This window comes from Mixophyes fleayi, chromosome 2, assembly GCF_038048845.1.
Source record: "Mixophyes fleayi isolate aMixFle1 chromosome 2, aMixFle1.hap1, whole genome shotgun sequence".
NCBI lineage: Eukaryota > Metazoa > Chordata > Amphibia > Anura > Limnodynastidae > Mixophyes > Mixophyes fleayi.
Window position 1 is genome coordinate 263,124,198 of NC_134403.1, and position 16,327 is coordinate 263,140,524.

The 16,327-nt window shown below is 37.5% G+C and overlaps 1 protein-coding gene across 2 annotated transcripts in view; it reads right to left on the bottom strand.

The window, feature by feature from the left end:
• PIK3C2B (phosphatidylinositol-4-phosphate 3-kinase catalytic subunit type 2 beta) overlaps positions 1 to 16,327 on the bottom strand; it is a 114,730-nt gene that overhangs the window by 72,820 nt on the left and 25,583 nt on the right. The window contains exon 1 of one of the 2 annotated variants that reach the window (XM_075196084.1): positions 15,861 to 16,009. The exons of the other annotated variant lie outside the window; for it this stretch is intronic. The gene's annotated coding sequence lies outside the window, so the exon portion shown is untranslated. Of the gene's footprint in view, positions 1 to 15,860; positions 16,010 to 16,327 lie in introns of those variants that run through there. 2 annotated transcript variants of the gene reach the window in all.

Consider the following 16,327-nt stretch of genomic DNA (forward strand, 5'->3'; position numbering starts at 1 on the left):
TTAAATTGGTTGGATTGTGAAAGGGGCCGGGGGGGCCGTGGCGGTGAACTGGGTCATATGTCCCAGATTTCTAATCCAAAGGACAAAGGTGTCCGCAGGCAGATTGCCCAGACAGAGCTCTCACATCGGGACTCTCATCTAAACGGGACAGTAAGGAGTTATGGATAATAGTATATTTGAAATCATCTCAGGTTGTGACCTGTATTAAAGCAATCATACTTTTATAAGCATATCGAACTCCTCAAAATGAAAGGGACATTAGAAGTAAATATGAATGCATTCTTCTAAGAACTATGAAATCAAAACTGACTGATTGATTATGATCGATGACAAACTCATAGTTGCAGAAGTGTATACATACACATTAAATGCATACTATATTCAACCATGTTTCGCAAGCTTATAGCACATGTAAAAAGGTCATCACTGCTTATGTCCTATTTTATACTGTTTTAGAGGTTTTGTGCTAAAGAATAAATTATGTTCAAGTGGCTCATACAAAAAACAAGTAGTTCAACAAATCCATGAAGGGAAGGAGCGTATACACACACACACATATATATATATATATATATACACATATATACATACACAGGGTGATTTAAGTGTCGCAGTACACCCTTTTATTTCAAAAACTCTACAGGAATTGGGAAACCTGAATACTCCAGTAAGCTATGGGTTGACGTGGTCTATCTTTTACGGTATGTACCAAACATGGGCGCCATCTTGAAATCGGCCAATCGCCCCAATTCCTGTAGAGTTTTTGAAATAAAAGGGTGTACTGCGACTTTTGAATCACCCTGTATATAGATATAGATATATATATATATATATATATATATATATATATATATATATATATATATATATATATATATATATATTTATAATATTTTTGGACTATTATCATCAAAGCATGTTGAATAGGCACTGAGAACGCCTGTTAAATGCTTATGTATAAGCACTGACTGGGAACACTCACTGGGAGCAAGTGCATTGTTAGGACGTTCATACAGATATATACTCACCAGGGTGACTAGTACACAGACAAGTATGTAGAAACAAATGTATACACCGCAAGTTATATTATATATACATATAAATTCAAAGGCACAGAAATGTATACAGACAATTTAACAAGCCATCAAACATATACAGAGACACGCACAGAATTGTGCTCATTCCAAGAAAGAAATTAACTTGTAGAGCTCACTTATAAAGACATATAGAAATACGAAGAAGAAACACTGTCAGAATATCCTCCTAACACAAGAACAAATAGAAGCATAGACAGTCATTCACAATCATGAGTAACCTCAATACAACAAACAGGCCACAAGAGGTTTCTGTGGCAAGACCGCCAATTGACCCAGCACTACTAGCATTATGCCAGAAAAACACCACAGGCAAACAAGACATGCAGATACTAGATGTATACAGTGCACACACTGTATGGTTATAGACAGGATCTAACAAATGCATATAACTAATACACATAATACAGAGGAGCACAAATATCAACACCGATAGGGTGAAGATAAAAAAAAACAAAAAGACAAATTGGGACTGGAATATATTAAACAACACAGGGGTTGCTCACCCAGGTACAAACAAGATAATGTACTGTACAGCATTATTCTCTAATTATGCACAGTCCCCTGATGCATAGGAACAGGAGACATGCACATTCATAATCCATACTGCCTGTAAGGCAAGACACACACATTATATACAATCAGACAAAAATAAAGGGTATTTCATCCTAGACCTCTGTACCCTAAAGCCATCTAGACTAATGCATGTAGCACTGTTGCCGCACAAAGATTTCCTTGCACAGAATTAGATATTCAATGCTTAGGAGGTATTTATTCAATATGTCCAGCTGCTGTATTACAAAGAAAACAAAAATATTGTTTTTTGGGTTTGTTTGTTTTTGTTTTTTTTATTAGAGCTCGTTAAACAAATATTCTTGTTTAATTAACTTCACATCTTATGTAGATTCTTTTTCCAAAATTTAAATTTTTCCAGTTCCAATTTTTGGCATCTTATAGAAATATTAATGAAAAAAGGCTGTATAGTCACTTTTATGCACAACAAATATCACTAATTTGATAATTGTACTATAAATAAGGAATTTAATACTATAACTGTAAAATGTTCCTTACACACATCACATGCATTATAATATGATACAATGACAGATTATTATTTAGGAATTTAGGGCAATAGTCTGGTCCACAGTGCAGTAAAGGGTCCCAGAACATTCTTTTCAATCAGTATTAATTTGACTACAAATCAAGTGAGTATGGGCTGGGCAGTATAGTCTTATGAACCTAGGTGGGTGTTCTGGAAGTTTATTTTAAAAATATGGAGTAGGAGGCTTGCTGTGTACTGTATATGAATGAGTGATCCAGGTTGGCTAATAAAATATTATTGTGGTTTCAGTGTGATCAAACATACTGGTAGGTTAATTGGCTGCTATCAATATTGACCCTGGTCTTTCTGTGTGTATGTGTGTGTGTGTTAGGGAATTTAGACTGTTCGCTCCAATGGGGCAGGGAATGATGTGAATGAGTTCTCTGTACAGCGCTGCGGAATTAGTGGCGCCATATAAATAAATGAAGATGAAATAGTATCGCATGTGGATTGTAGACCAACAATAATTTTAATTCGCCACTGTGTGCAAAATCTCTCTCCCATGTTTACAGTCAATCACTGCAAACAGGTAATTTTCTACATCCCGATGTTAAAATTCTGCATTAATGATGCATTTTCAAGGCAACAAATGTTAATATACAAACCATTTTGGCAAATCAGATACATTTAACTTGCTCCTAATTGCCATTTTCTTGGAATGCTTCTAGTTCCACTTAACTGACACAAACGTCAATGCAGATGAAAATTTATCCCAATAGGAGAGAGCAAAGTAGTCACACTGACGACATGTGTAAGAAGCCTTTACATATGCATTTGGCTTGAACATGGTAACAACTTCCTGCTTTCCACAGTTGCATATTTAAAAACCCAGCATGAATGCATATCAAAAGGAGTACATAAATGCAATCCAGTTTACATGCAATAAAAAAATAATGCAGAGCAACCACCAGTGTGTATGTAGCCTTAATGAGGAACTAAACCCTATAAATATATTTTGGTATTCTGTGGTAAAGAAGATTCTTATAAGGGGTAGGCAGGGCTGGAGCACAGGGGCCAGGGCCAGCCATATAGTGGGCTACCTTGGGCTGGGTCACCTGCAATTTTGTTCCTTTAAAATGATCCCAATAGGCTGCCTAATAGAGTCCTGCCCCTCGGGATAAAATTTGCCTGACCTCCCCTATTGTTATGCTAAGAAAATCATTTCACTTTCCTGGCATGTTGCCAGGTCGTAGAATACCTCCCAAGTCACTAACTTGGACAAATAAGTAACCTGACAATTAGCAATGGTGATGTCTGTGTTCCTCCCAACTTTAATTTGGGACAAATGTGCCAATTTATGGGGCTGTCATCTCAAATCGGGACAGTTGGCAGTTGGGGCCCTTCCAAAATTCTGCTATAGCCTATCTATGTACATGAAGACGACGATTTCTTACAACCGTAGGAAGCAACCTACACTGTTAGCCGATCATAGGCTTCCTTTTGATTACTATGACATCAGCCACAACCTGATCACTAGACGGAAATTCAACAAGCTGGAGAACATTAGAAATTGTCTGCAGAGCCACTTCTGCAACAAGTGGTTTGCCAGGTACTGGCCGCATAGCTGCTGTACCCCCTGCTACCATGGTAGTTTTGCCCCTGCTGGGCAGTATAGCACTCAGGTGTGCCAAAGTTCTTTATAACTCTTTTGTAAGAGTGGAGCACACAGAACATTTTTCCACCTGTATAATTAATTATTTTGTGATTACATCATTTACTCATACTTGCCAACATTTCAAACCTCCCCCTGGAGATCCCGGAGGGGAGGTTAGAGGGCAAGTGTTGGCGGGGACATGACCCTGCTGTGTAATGTGCCATGGGGGTGGGGCTATGATGAAGCAACTGCAAAATCAATTCCCGTCTCCACCCAGTTCAATGGTTAAGCGAGTGAAAGTTGGCAGGATGGCCTGCTCTTCCGGGAGTCCGGGAAACTCCCCAAAGTTTGAGAGTCTCCCAGACATTCTGGAAGAATAGGCAAGTTTACATTTACTTTATCAGAGAGTCTGAAGAAATTAAATAAATTCTCCTATTGTTTAATGTAGGGAATGGCTGGCAGTGTATCCTAGAGATAATTTGTGGGACTAGTTGCAGATGTCAGGTTTGACCATTTTGCTTTTGGAACTTGACCATTTATTTAGGTCCAGTAATCTTTAAACATTATGTTTCAAAACTTCCTCATTATATTGATAAACACCTAAAAAGGCACTGTTGAGTCAGTGTGAACACACAATTGGACTTATTTAATAACAAGGTGTCAAATACACAAATGTGATCTAACCAATTGCAACCAATCAATTATTAGATTTCATCCTGTAAAGAGTTTGAAAAATGACAACCCATAGACTATTGGTGGGTGGAGAGGGGTCTGAGTTGGTTATGGAGAAGTATGAAGGAGTAAATGAGGGATCTAATGGCATGTGGGGTGTCTGCTTATATGTACTTTTTTTAACTTATTACTGAGATTAAACGTGATGTATTTTTTAAGATTATAGGTCTGTCACTTGTATAGAGTGTAAAATGGTATGTCTGACAGCTGAATCTAAGCAAACAAAATGTTATTGTTCTCAATGTTATTGCTTATTTTTAGAGGCAATAATACAGCCCTGTTTCTTAAGACATCGGATGTGCTGTTCTAATGATGGATACATCAAATATTTAAAATATTTTCTAAGATTTTTGAATTTGCCCAAATACTGAATTATTTTATCTAAGATTCAGTTGAAATCTATTTGTGTGGTTTTTTTTTAGCATTTAAAAACCCCCCTTTAAAAATCCATTTTCTCTTGTACCTCTCCTGCTTTGAAGTATGAAAGAAGCCAGCCTGAGATGAGAGTATAGCACATAGAGTGAATGTCATCTTAAATTGTGAACAGGGTCAAGGAGGAACTCTATATCTAGTGCACCACATGTTATAAGCAAATACAAATACCTGGTAGCATGTTCTATTTAAGCAATGGAGTCCTAAATGATCACATTTTCTGAGTAATTTTACCTCCTATGATAGATATATCTGTGTCCTGTGCCCTAAAATTCACAAAGGTAATCAAGATTCTGCAGATCCAGAATTAATCCTGTATTTGGCAGAATTCAGAATTGAAAATTGGATTTAGTGCATCCTCAGGTTCACATCAGATATTACAAGAGTGTGTATGCTCCCATGATCATGTTCTATAGTAGCAAAACACATTGCATCTGTTGGTTTAGTTTTAGAAACTTCCTCAAAATCTCTATAAATGATAGAACAATGTTGGGCAAATGTGGAAGTGTGTACGCACTCACTACCAGCAATGTAGGCAGATATCTGTAGTGTGCAGAGTCACGATCTTTTCAGCAGATGGTTATGACAGATAAAGAGCACAGATCTGAAGGTAAATCGTGTAGGTGTCTACGCATGAATCTACATGCTCATCGGGACTTTCAGTCGTTGCTATAATCGTTACAGGAATCGTATCTGAAGTAAAATACAATAATGAGTACCCATGTTACCTTGGAGTGAAGATGAATGCATGAAAAACATCTAAATTACACATACAAATGCAAAAAAAGTGTGAATAAACTCTTAGCATTTTACCAAAAATTAAAGTTACATTTTTTTTAAACTACTTAAATTGTTTAAAAAGTATTGCATAGTTCATAATGTTAAAATTAATAATTTTGTTATATCATAAAAAGCAAAGTTCTTGTTATTTATCTGCTTCTCAGATTATTGCCTTCCATACAAGAATGCACTGTGTGATTATTTACTAAGAATAACAGCATTTCATCACAACCCCTCCCCCAGTATTCCCAGGGTACCTTCTTCTGAAACTCTCAGCATCTCTCTAATAACCAGCAATAGGAGAGGAGGAGGGGGGTTACCCATCTGTATAGGAAGAAGCACAAGTCAGGGAGGGGTAAGGGGGTTACACTGTATGATCACAAGCCCCCTCCTCCTTCTGATGCTTGTGTCCTGCACCTGCTGCCTCAGCTCTGCAGATGAATCAAGCGGAAAATTCATGACAATGTCTGGGGGAATGTTTATTCCTGTAAGGCAGCTTCTCACCACATGCCCACAACACAATGCTGAACTCAAGCGTACAGATCTGCTCACACCTCTCTACACTTACCAGGCACTGTGCAAGTACACGGAGGCTGGGTAATATCTGCATCACTGATAGAATGCAAACAACACCTGCTTAGACCTTCTCACAGCAATTTGAGCTGCGGGTGTACTTCTAGGCTTGAAAAGTGGATTGCAGATCAAGATCTAAGAATGTGTGTGTTAAGACGAGCTATAAATGTAAGTCCTGACCTGTTGCAGACGTTAAGCGAGACGCTAATGAGTTAATAGGCTGCATTTTCATGAATATTGGTTAAGGCCACAAAGTGAACTCCTACATTGTGTGTAAGTGATGGGTACACTTTAAGGGCTATGAATGCCCAAATCTGATTGCTTAAAAATATAAAAAGACAGTTGTCAACTCTAACCTTTAACATTGCATATTTCTGTGCATCTTGCAAAATGAAAACATGAGGTATTAGTTCATATTTTGATCAAAACATTTAAGCCTGCGTCCCAGCGTCAAGGGTAGGGATGTTTCTTTTTAGACAGGCTAAAAAGATACAATATTACAAAAGCAACATTGTTAAGTGTTACTGAGTAAAAAGCAATACAAATCTAGTGCAAACTTCAGCTGTAACTCCAGGTGAACAATTTTTCTGCTAAGTATTTGTAGAATTGTGTCTGGCAGGAGCAAAGAATATTGCAAAGCAGATTAAATAAATGGGGAAGCATTACATGCTTGATCTAGGAGCACCTGTTGCTCCTGAGAGTTCCTCTGGAAGTCATCACCACACATTTGGATATATTGGCTGCCTTGTCCAAATCACACCAATTAAAAGGTTGATCTGGAAAAAGGACCGAAGAAATAAAAGACTTGTCAATGCCAAAAACTAATTTCATAATAGTTCAGCAAGACCTACCTGGAGATTTGCGATATAATTTATTAAGGTCATACCTTAGGCCAGTCCCATTTATAATCTGATAAGCATTCTTTCTGGTGAAGAATTCCTGTAAACTTTATGAAAATGTAATAAAATGATAAACTAGGGATTGGGCAGTTTACACACCTTTCACTGCCAAAAGGGCATTCCACTGGGTTCATTAAGATTAAACTATACACATTAAAAGGCCGCAGTTCTAGACCTTAAAAAAGCATTTTACTAATCCTTTTAATATTGCAATAGGGTAATATATAATGTTATACATTTGCTTCTACAAGCGCGGCCTTTATGGACGGGGAGCTGCCGTGATAATCCCTCTGAGAATAGACAGACCTGTGCTGCATATACTGACAGTACAGAAAAGTCTATTATTCTGTATAATAGATAAACTAAGTAAAATGATTTGTGTTAGCATCTACTGCTGTAAACAGGCCAGTTTAATTATTGACTTAACGTGTGTTGCCTTTAGTGCATAAACAAGACTTTTGTAACATTATGCAACAAAATGTAATAAAATTTGTACTTTATTAAAAAAAAAATATATATATATATCAATATTATTCATTCAGTTCTACCGATTCTTCAGAGAAAAAAAGCTATGTTCCAAAGGTAGTGACTGCTATATTTGCCACCCACATTGCACCCTCTATCACCTCTCTCCCATATTATCCGTTTATCCTGCTGCCCTTGGGAGGTTGCAGGGCAGCATCCAAAGCTATTGGAGGCTATGATTACAAAATTAAATTATAGTGCACAGTGCAGTATAATTACACAGTGTGTTATTCCAAGTTGTCCTTTGGTAAACACATGCTTCTATAAGAATCAACTTGCCTCTTGGCAATAAGGTGTCCACTGAATTAATAGCCACACATGATCCAATTTTGTGCATTAAAAAAATGGTTGTTTGCTTGATTTTAAAGGGGCATTATGCTTTGTGGGACCATCTTACCGAAATAAAAGTGCAATATCTATCATAGGTGCTTTGTTAAAATTGTGATAAAGCTAATCATGTGTTAAAGGTATTTATCTATTCGTTAATGTTACCTGATAATTTGTCGTCGTCCCCGCTGAAGTCTAACTATGGTATTTCATTTTAAATTCAACAACCAAGTTGTAATTAACAGTTATAACTTGTGTTAACACATGCAAATAAATGTGATTATTTATGCAAATATGCCATGCCCATATGTTTTCCTGGACATGTAAAGAACACCATGGAAATACCCCAATTATTAATAGAGTATATTTTACGTCTGCATAACACGGGGGACTGCTAAGCAAGGAAACAAGAAAATAGCATTAAAAACCTATATTAATACACCACCTCAGGTTTTAGCTGCAATCAATCCATAGTGGGCGGCTTATAAAAAAAACAAAACACTCACTTTTCCCATCTTGTGTGGGCTACATCGGTATCAGCTTTCCAGCAGTTTTGTATCAAAGCAATATGCATGTAATGCTATTATTAGTGGGAAAAGGGCCCAATACAACACACACCCATAGAGTTTAGGAAAATCACCAATTCCGAGAAACTGATAAAATAACATACAAGAAAAAGTTTAGATAGAAACAAAAATAGAATCAATAAAAAGATAAAATAAATATAAGACAACATGAAGTCGCATACATTGGGATACAGTTTCTGTCAGATAGATCAGCAGAACATTACTTTACAGGGTGTCCCTTTAGTACATAATGAATGGACTTGATGCATTTTAAAGATCCAGCTTTAGAAATTAAAAGAAAAAGTGGAGCTTCTGTTATGTTGTACAAATAAGACTCAACCCTCAGACACACCCTGCTGTCTGCACAACCTATACATTCCTCTGAATGTCTACCATTAATATGAAAGCAACAATCAGCTTTGGTGAAAAAAGAATATAAATATTTAATTCAAATTATTAATGCAGACAAATAACCATAAAAATATATACACATACCAAACACACCCAGGGAAAGGTAGTGATTAGCTGGGCTTCCAACACACTGAAGGAGAGGCGGAAGGTCCATTAGAGCCTTCTCCTGGGCCCTAAATATATAATGGATTGTTCATAAAAACAAATATGGTAAATTGCAAACACACTCAATGCCACTGTAGACTACAAATCCACGTCCCTACACAAAAACAATTAAATCACCTATTGGAACTGCAAGCATGAGTGTGCATTCAAGGATGTCAACTCAGGACACTATTCCCAGGATCCTTTAGGTCAAATCTCATGCACCTCCTAAACACTGCACAGTAACAGCTATTGACCTCACAGACAGGAAGCTAATTAACACTGTCCTTTAAATCATTCAGATCACTATATTGAACACAGACCTGAGAAGGGAGCACACAGTTTGACATTCTCCACACATGCATAATCTCCAGCCCAACAAGCAGTGTACAAAAACACCTTATGATCTTTTTGACACAATTAATCAGTTTTGGTGTGCTGCTTCAAGTCAACAGCCTTTAAAGGAAAGATGTGCATTATTTACACAGAAGAGAAACAGGTCCTATTTAGAATTGGCATCTTACATTAAGCAGTATATTTGCCTTTATAAATATGGACGCTCTCTTGGTACTTAAACTGAATCCACCAACTATACAAAAAACATGATTTAACCAATATTTTATGTATTGTGCTTATGCATACTGTGTAAATCCAGTGCTTAATGAGCAGGTTGTATTGAATACCTTAGAACGAAGGTAATCTGCTGACAGTAGTACACACTGCGGGGTTAAAAATAAACTACACAACCTCATAAAACAGGAATGTTCAAGCTTTTTGTGGACTGAGAATGTGTTCTGATATCTATCTATGCATCATAGTTTTACATAAGCACAAAAATAGCCTACTGTATATGGGCGCTTTCAGTATATCAACACCAGACTACCTAACCTGGTGAATACAGAGCTATTGCCAAAGAAATGAAGAAAGTGATTTACCCAGAATACCTTGCTTAAGTATTGCTAAATTAAATGGTTTCCAATTCCAACAACTGAGTGCTTACCAAATCTGCAGAACATGATGGTATGTATACAGAAGACTATGTATCATATAGAACCATTTGCCCCGAATTCTAAAATGTGTTTTTTTCAAAATAAAGTTCCAATGCGTGATGATTTTCCTATGTTCATCCACACTTCTTCTGAATGTGTGTGCATAGCATAGTTGTCATCACTAAGGCCTTTTGTCCAGCCATGTTAACTATTTGTGTTATCTGATCAACCGCATGCATTATAAACTTGTGTTTATTTTTATTTTTTATAAAATTATAACACCCAAAACAAAGATAAAATTTACGACAGATGCAGATGAGCATATCCATTTTTTACAAATCCAATCATTTCATCTATTTAGAATATACTTTACCATTGGATGTCCCTAATATTTTTTCCTTTGCAGATACACTTGGGAAGCAGAAGTTTTTTTAAGGATGGCTGCCACCCTGAATATTGGGGATTGATTTATATGTCATTTTATGATATATGTAATGTGACATTTATTGGATTAGGCTTTCTTTTGCACCTCTATAACTTCATTTCCTGACTGATTATAGGAGGAGATAAGCAATCAATAAAAAACAGGTACAGTTTATTTATATCACTATAATATATGGCAATATCAGTTCTATAATGGCACATTGAGAGATTCCTAGTATGTTCTGTCAATTTATGACAACATTTACTAGAACAAAGAAACTTGCATTTTATATTCATTTCAAGTGACAATGGTATTAACCCTGAAAAGCCACATTGCTTGCAAGTGATCTTTATCTGCGCAATAATATAAGTGTTCCTATGTTATCCAAGGCTGATATCTACAGAGGTGAGGGGAGATTGCATATACACCTTTGGTAAACACAACATGGAATGAACAGGTATTGCAAGATTCATACTGTGTGTACAGGTAAAACTCTGACACAAAAATACACTCCCTACCATGGCTGGATATCCTGCGGTATTAGGTTGCGTAAGGTAGTATAGGTACCAGAAAAATGGAAAAGCTTAACACAACAAATGAAAATAACTCATACGCCTAGGCCTGCTTTGTGCTAATCTCTCTAAATGGGTAAACCCAGTGAGGACGCACACTTTAGTCATTGTATTAAAGATCAAAGCATTTTATAGCATTTTTATTCACCACAAAAGTCTTTAATGTCAACATATACAGCAAGTCTTCCCATGTCCAGCAATATCACTGCTGTTAATTGGTCACCCAGAATAAACATTTACAAATTAATAACTACACACCAAAAACAGTCATCCCCACACCAAATATACTTATTGCATACTTTTTTTTTTTTCACTTTGTCTCCAGCCTCTTTTTTTTGTTAGTTACGACTTTCTAATGTCAGTGACATTCTATGCAAAGGACAAATAAGGAAGAAATTCAGTAGATATTCCAGTAATGTAAAAAGAAAGATAACCCCTGCCATTGTAGCTTTGGTGACAGACCAAACAAGTTTCCTTTTCGTGCTTCAATATGGCAACAACAGGTCTGATCGAAAATTTTAATAACACTGCAAAACAACAGATGGGATATAAAATTTGCAAAAAGAGTAATAAAGTGTACATGTCAGTATTGTGACACTCCTAGCAATGCAGTACAGAAACAATAATCAGGTCTTAGTGGACTTGTTTTATTTGTGTTAGATGCTGTATTAACAGCAGTTAAAAACATACAGAAACGCTTGTATATAGAGCTCTTTATGAAACAAAATGCATATAACCTATTTGTTGATACAATGGCCAGGATAACATTCAACAGCATGAATGAAGTTTTTTTTTTATTAATGGATGGAAATTGTAACCATGGGAGAAAGGTCTAACAGATGAGAAATGTACCACAGAGGTCACTGTATTCTATTATGATGTAGTTTTATTAGATTTCATGCTTCTAAAAATGGATTAAAAACACAATCACGAATGAGTCCTTAGCATAGTCCAAAGGTAACAGATTTAGGTTTATTTTGGTCACAATAAAAGCTAGTATAATTTATATGTCAGCATTTAAGACATACTTGCCAACTCTCCCTGAACGTCAGGGAGACTCCCTGAAACAGGGGTGATCTCCCTCACTCCCTGAAGAGTCTGGCATTTTTTCCTGATGCTGAGTCAGTACAAGAAGTCATGTTGTCTTATCTGTCAGTCTTCACCATCTGCGATATGATGACACAGTTCAGAAATTGTGTCCTATGTCCATGTATTGACGCCTATGGAGATGGCCATTTTCATGGAGACCAAGATTTAATCAAAGACTGACATATAAGACAACATGACTTCAGTCATGGAAACAGAAATGTAAAAGGCACTTCAGTCTCTAGAGATTCATTAGCTGCTATTCTTTAACGCATAGTTGCCTACTCTCCCAGAATGTCCGGGAGACTCCCGCATTTCTGGGAGACCTCCCGGGCTCCTGAGAGAGCAGGGCAATGTCCCTGTTCTCGCCCCCGCAATAGATAAGTGGCCTGGAGTGGAGTTTAATGACGCAAATATTGCACCATCTTAGCCCCTCCCCCTGCTGTAATTGGCCAAAATTGTGAAAAGTTTAGGGGGCAAGGCCAAAATGAAGCGATTCATCGAGCCCCGCATTCCTACCTCCCCTGGGATCTCACTGAAGCCAAGAAGGAAAAGTTGGCAAGTATGATTTAAGTATCAAGAATTCTCAAAAATTCACTATAGGGACTTTTTACTAAATAACAGCCCATGTTAAACATCAGCACTTACTGCACTTCACACCAGTGACGGATCCAGGGGGGGGGCAATCGCCCCCCCCCCCTACCAGGGGCTTTCTGCCGACAGCTGCACACTGTGCAGGTCCGTTCAGCAGTGACAGTGTGCTGCCCGGCTGCTCCGATTGTGTTTTAAACACAATCAGAGCAGCGGGACAGCACACTGCCGAGCGGACCTGCACATAGTGTGCAGCCGCCGGCAGCCTTAGACATCAGAAAGGGGGCGGGGCCTAAATCGCCCCCCCCCCACCCCCCTAAAATCGCCCCGGGTAGGACAAATGTCTAGATCCGCCCCTGATTCACACCTACAGCAGTTCGCTAAACAGAAAAGAAGTGCTTTGGCCTGTGCGTTTAAGACATTGCATGTTTTGTGTTTCCTTCCTATTGCAATCCCCAGTTCACAAGACTGTATGCATTTTCTATATACACTGTCTATTATAGTGTATATATAGATGTATATTATCACTGGATGTAGAAGCGTTGTAAATACTCAATGCTGCTGCTGTTCACTTTTTGTAAAATGTACATGAAACAAACATTTGACTAGTAAGAATGGGAAGCATAGAACCTCGAACTCTACTTTTGTGGAGGTTATCCTCCTAGGGTTTAAATGTGTAATATTTTACAGGTAAAGCCCACATCTCATCTGTAGGCATTTACTATCTACACTTACCTGAAGCTTCCACCATATTCATTGGGCCAGCCATAGCTAGACCTCTGCCTCATCCACGTCACCAATCCAATATCTTAGGTTTGAACACTACTTCAAAAACCAAAGACACCAACAGCTGACACATAAGGGCACACATTAATACAGTATACACTATACTAGACAGTTATACAGAAGATGCTTACTGGGTTATATTTATAAAACAGACAAAGAGCCTAAGAGGCTAAACATAAAAAAAAAAACCTCCACGGAAGTGGGCAACCAGACTTTATTAAGCAGCGGTGGTCCACAGGTAGCTGTCAAAAGAGTCACATGTAGTCCTTCTATCCAGAATACTTTCCTAGTATCTGATTAAGGCCACATACCAATAGGCGTTTTACAACTTTTTTTTAAAAAAAAATTTTTTATAAGACGCATAAAAAACACATATCAAATTAATTTGATTAATGTTTGAGGCGCATTTTTACTAGTACTTGTAGGGTAAACCTAGAAATACACAGAAACTGAACAAATAACAATCCAAAAAACATTACCACAATGCAACACAAAAAATACACCCATGGTTATGGGAACACTAGAAACAATGGTTTCTAGCCTCAGACCTGTTTATATGCATTTTACAAACATAAAAAACAAAACAACCATCGGTATGAGGACTAAAAGAGCTAGCACAGTGCATTTAATCACACTCTAGCAAGCTCATTCATGATTGGATGTTGAGTTTTCTCACCAGTTTGACTAGCCAATCATAGGTTAAACCACATTATCATAATCTGATCTCATCCAATGTTTCGCTGCTGACCCTCCAACCAGTACTAAATGCTCTGTTCCTGAACTTACCACTTATATTTCTATTGCAGTAACATGAGCTGTGTAAATTGATGTTCACAAACACCTTTCTTATGGATTAATTAATTCAGCCCAATAAAGAGATATGTGAATACAATAAAGAGATACGTGGAAAGTTTGGGAGCAGCATATTTTGTACCATGTGGAACTGGTCATTTTGGAGGGTCTGGGTGATGTGCAGCAACTTTTTGGGTCCAGTGGTCACTTGTAAAGCTATGAAAATCATCATGTTGCTTACCAATGATTTAAAGTACAGTGCACTTGCCAACTCTAATTTACCCTATTTAAATAACATACATAAGACCTATACATAGCTAGCACAGGATTTCCATAAGGGTGTTTGGCTCTAACAAGCAATAAATATTACATCTATGAGGATTCAAAATATATATTATACTGGAAAAGTATTAAAAAGTCACACTGCACTGCAAAGCAGGTTTATGTGGTGCTGAAATTTGTAATGTTACAACTTCTCTTTATACTATAAACTGTTCTTTCAATAAATGTTGGCCTACCAGCAGGGTTTCTGGTAAAGTGTAACCTATACCAATAAGTAGTTTAAGGTAAACCTGTGGTTTTACACTAACTCAAGTGAGATTGACCTCTAATTACTGAATGCATTAGTTTAAAACCAGCCATTACTACACTGACCCTTTGTTAGGACTTCAATCACCCAAATCCACAAAAATCATAATTGTACACTGTTGCTATGTTCCTGGACATTGCGGATGTCCTCTACTCAGATACCAGATACAACTTAACACTACTAACTCTCAGCATTACATACCTTAAAAGCACTACATATACAAGCTACTATGCCACAGTAACACATAACAAACACAACTCTCTGATCCCCAAAATACAGTGACATACTATATATGCAGTGGAGCGTGAAGCATAGATATACCCCACCCTCATTTCCAGCAAACAGCACTAAGGCATCCTACACACCCAGGTTTAAAAAAAAAAAATACCCAAAAATAAAGTAGTGACATCCTAATTTAAAATAGGACATTTTATTAGCACTACCATTGCTATCTGACATTCCAATGGGATAGATATATGTATTAAAATGCTATGAATACTACATATTTGCACATCACTTGACACCTTCAGCTTCCTGCATACATACAACACGCTGAAAAACCTGAGATATCATACACATTGCCTCTGATTTCTAGCAACACTCTCCATCACCCGTGCATCACATGCACCCTGCAGCCATGTACCCTAGATACATTTCTCCCGAAAAACAGTTGATATTAAATACATATAGGAGAAAAATAATTCGACCAACCGCACCCCTACTGATACAAGTGAAATGCATTGCTGAGCATTAGCCCTCGAGCAGCAGATGGGTTAATTATACTGGTAATTGAAAACATTGTAACATCACAAGTCCCAGTTCATTTTCCGTTCCCAAACTACGCCCTCTCACCTGTTTTCTTGTAGAGTGGTCCAGTACAAACCCCGTAGGGATCAGGGGAGATCCGAAGGAAATCCTAGTGATTTCCCCGAAGGATGTTAAAAGCCTCTGTAGTAAAAGGAAGCTCTGTCTGTGCAGCAGGCACGGAGCACACTGAACGATGCACAGGGCAGACAATAGAGTGCAGTCAAAAGTGGCGCCATCTGATGGACACAAGTGAAATTGCAACCTAAATAAATTGCATCAATTACAGTACTTACGTAGCCAATGCACCATATACCCATCAGCAGGGCCATCTTAACAACATTATGGGCCCCCGGGCAAAGCAGTGCACCGGGGCCCCTATATATATATATATATATATATATATATATATATAGATATAGATATAGATATAGATATATAGATAGATATATATATATAGATATAGATGTATAGAAAAACAGATATAGATATAGATATATAGAGCTAGAGGTACT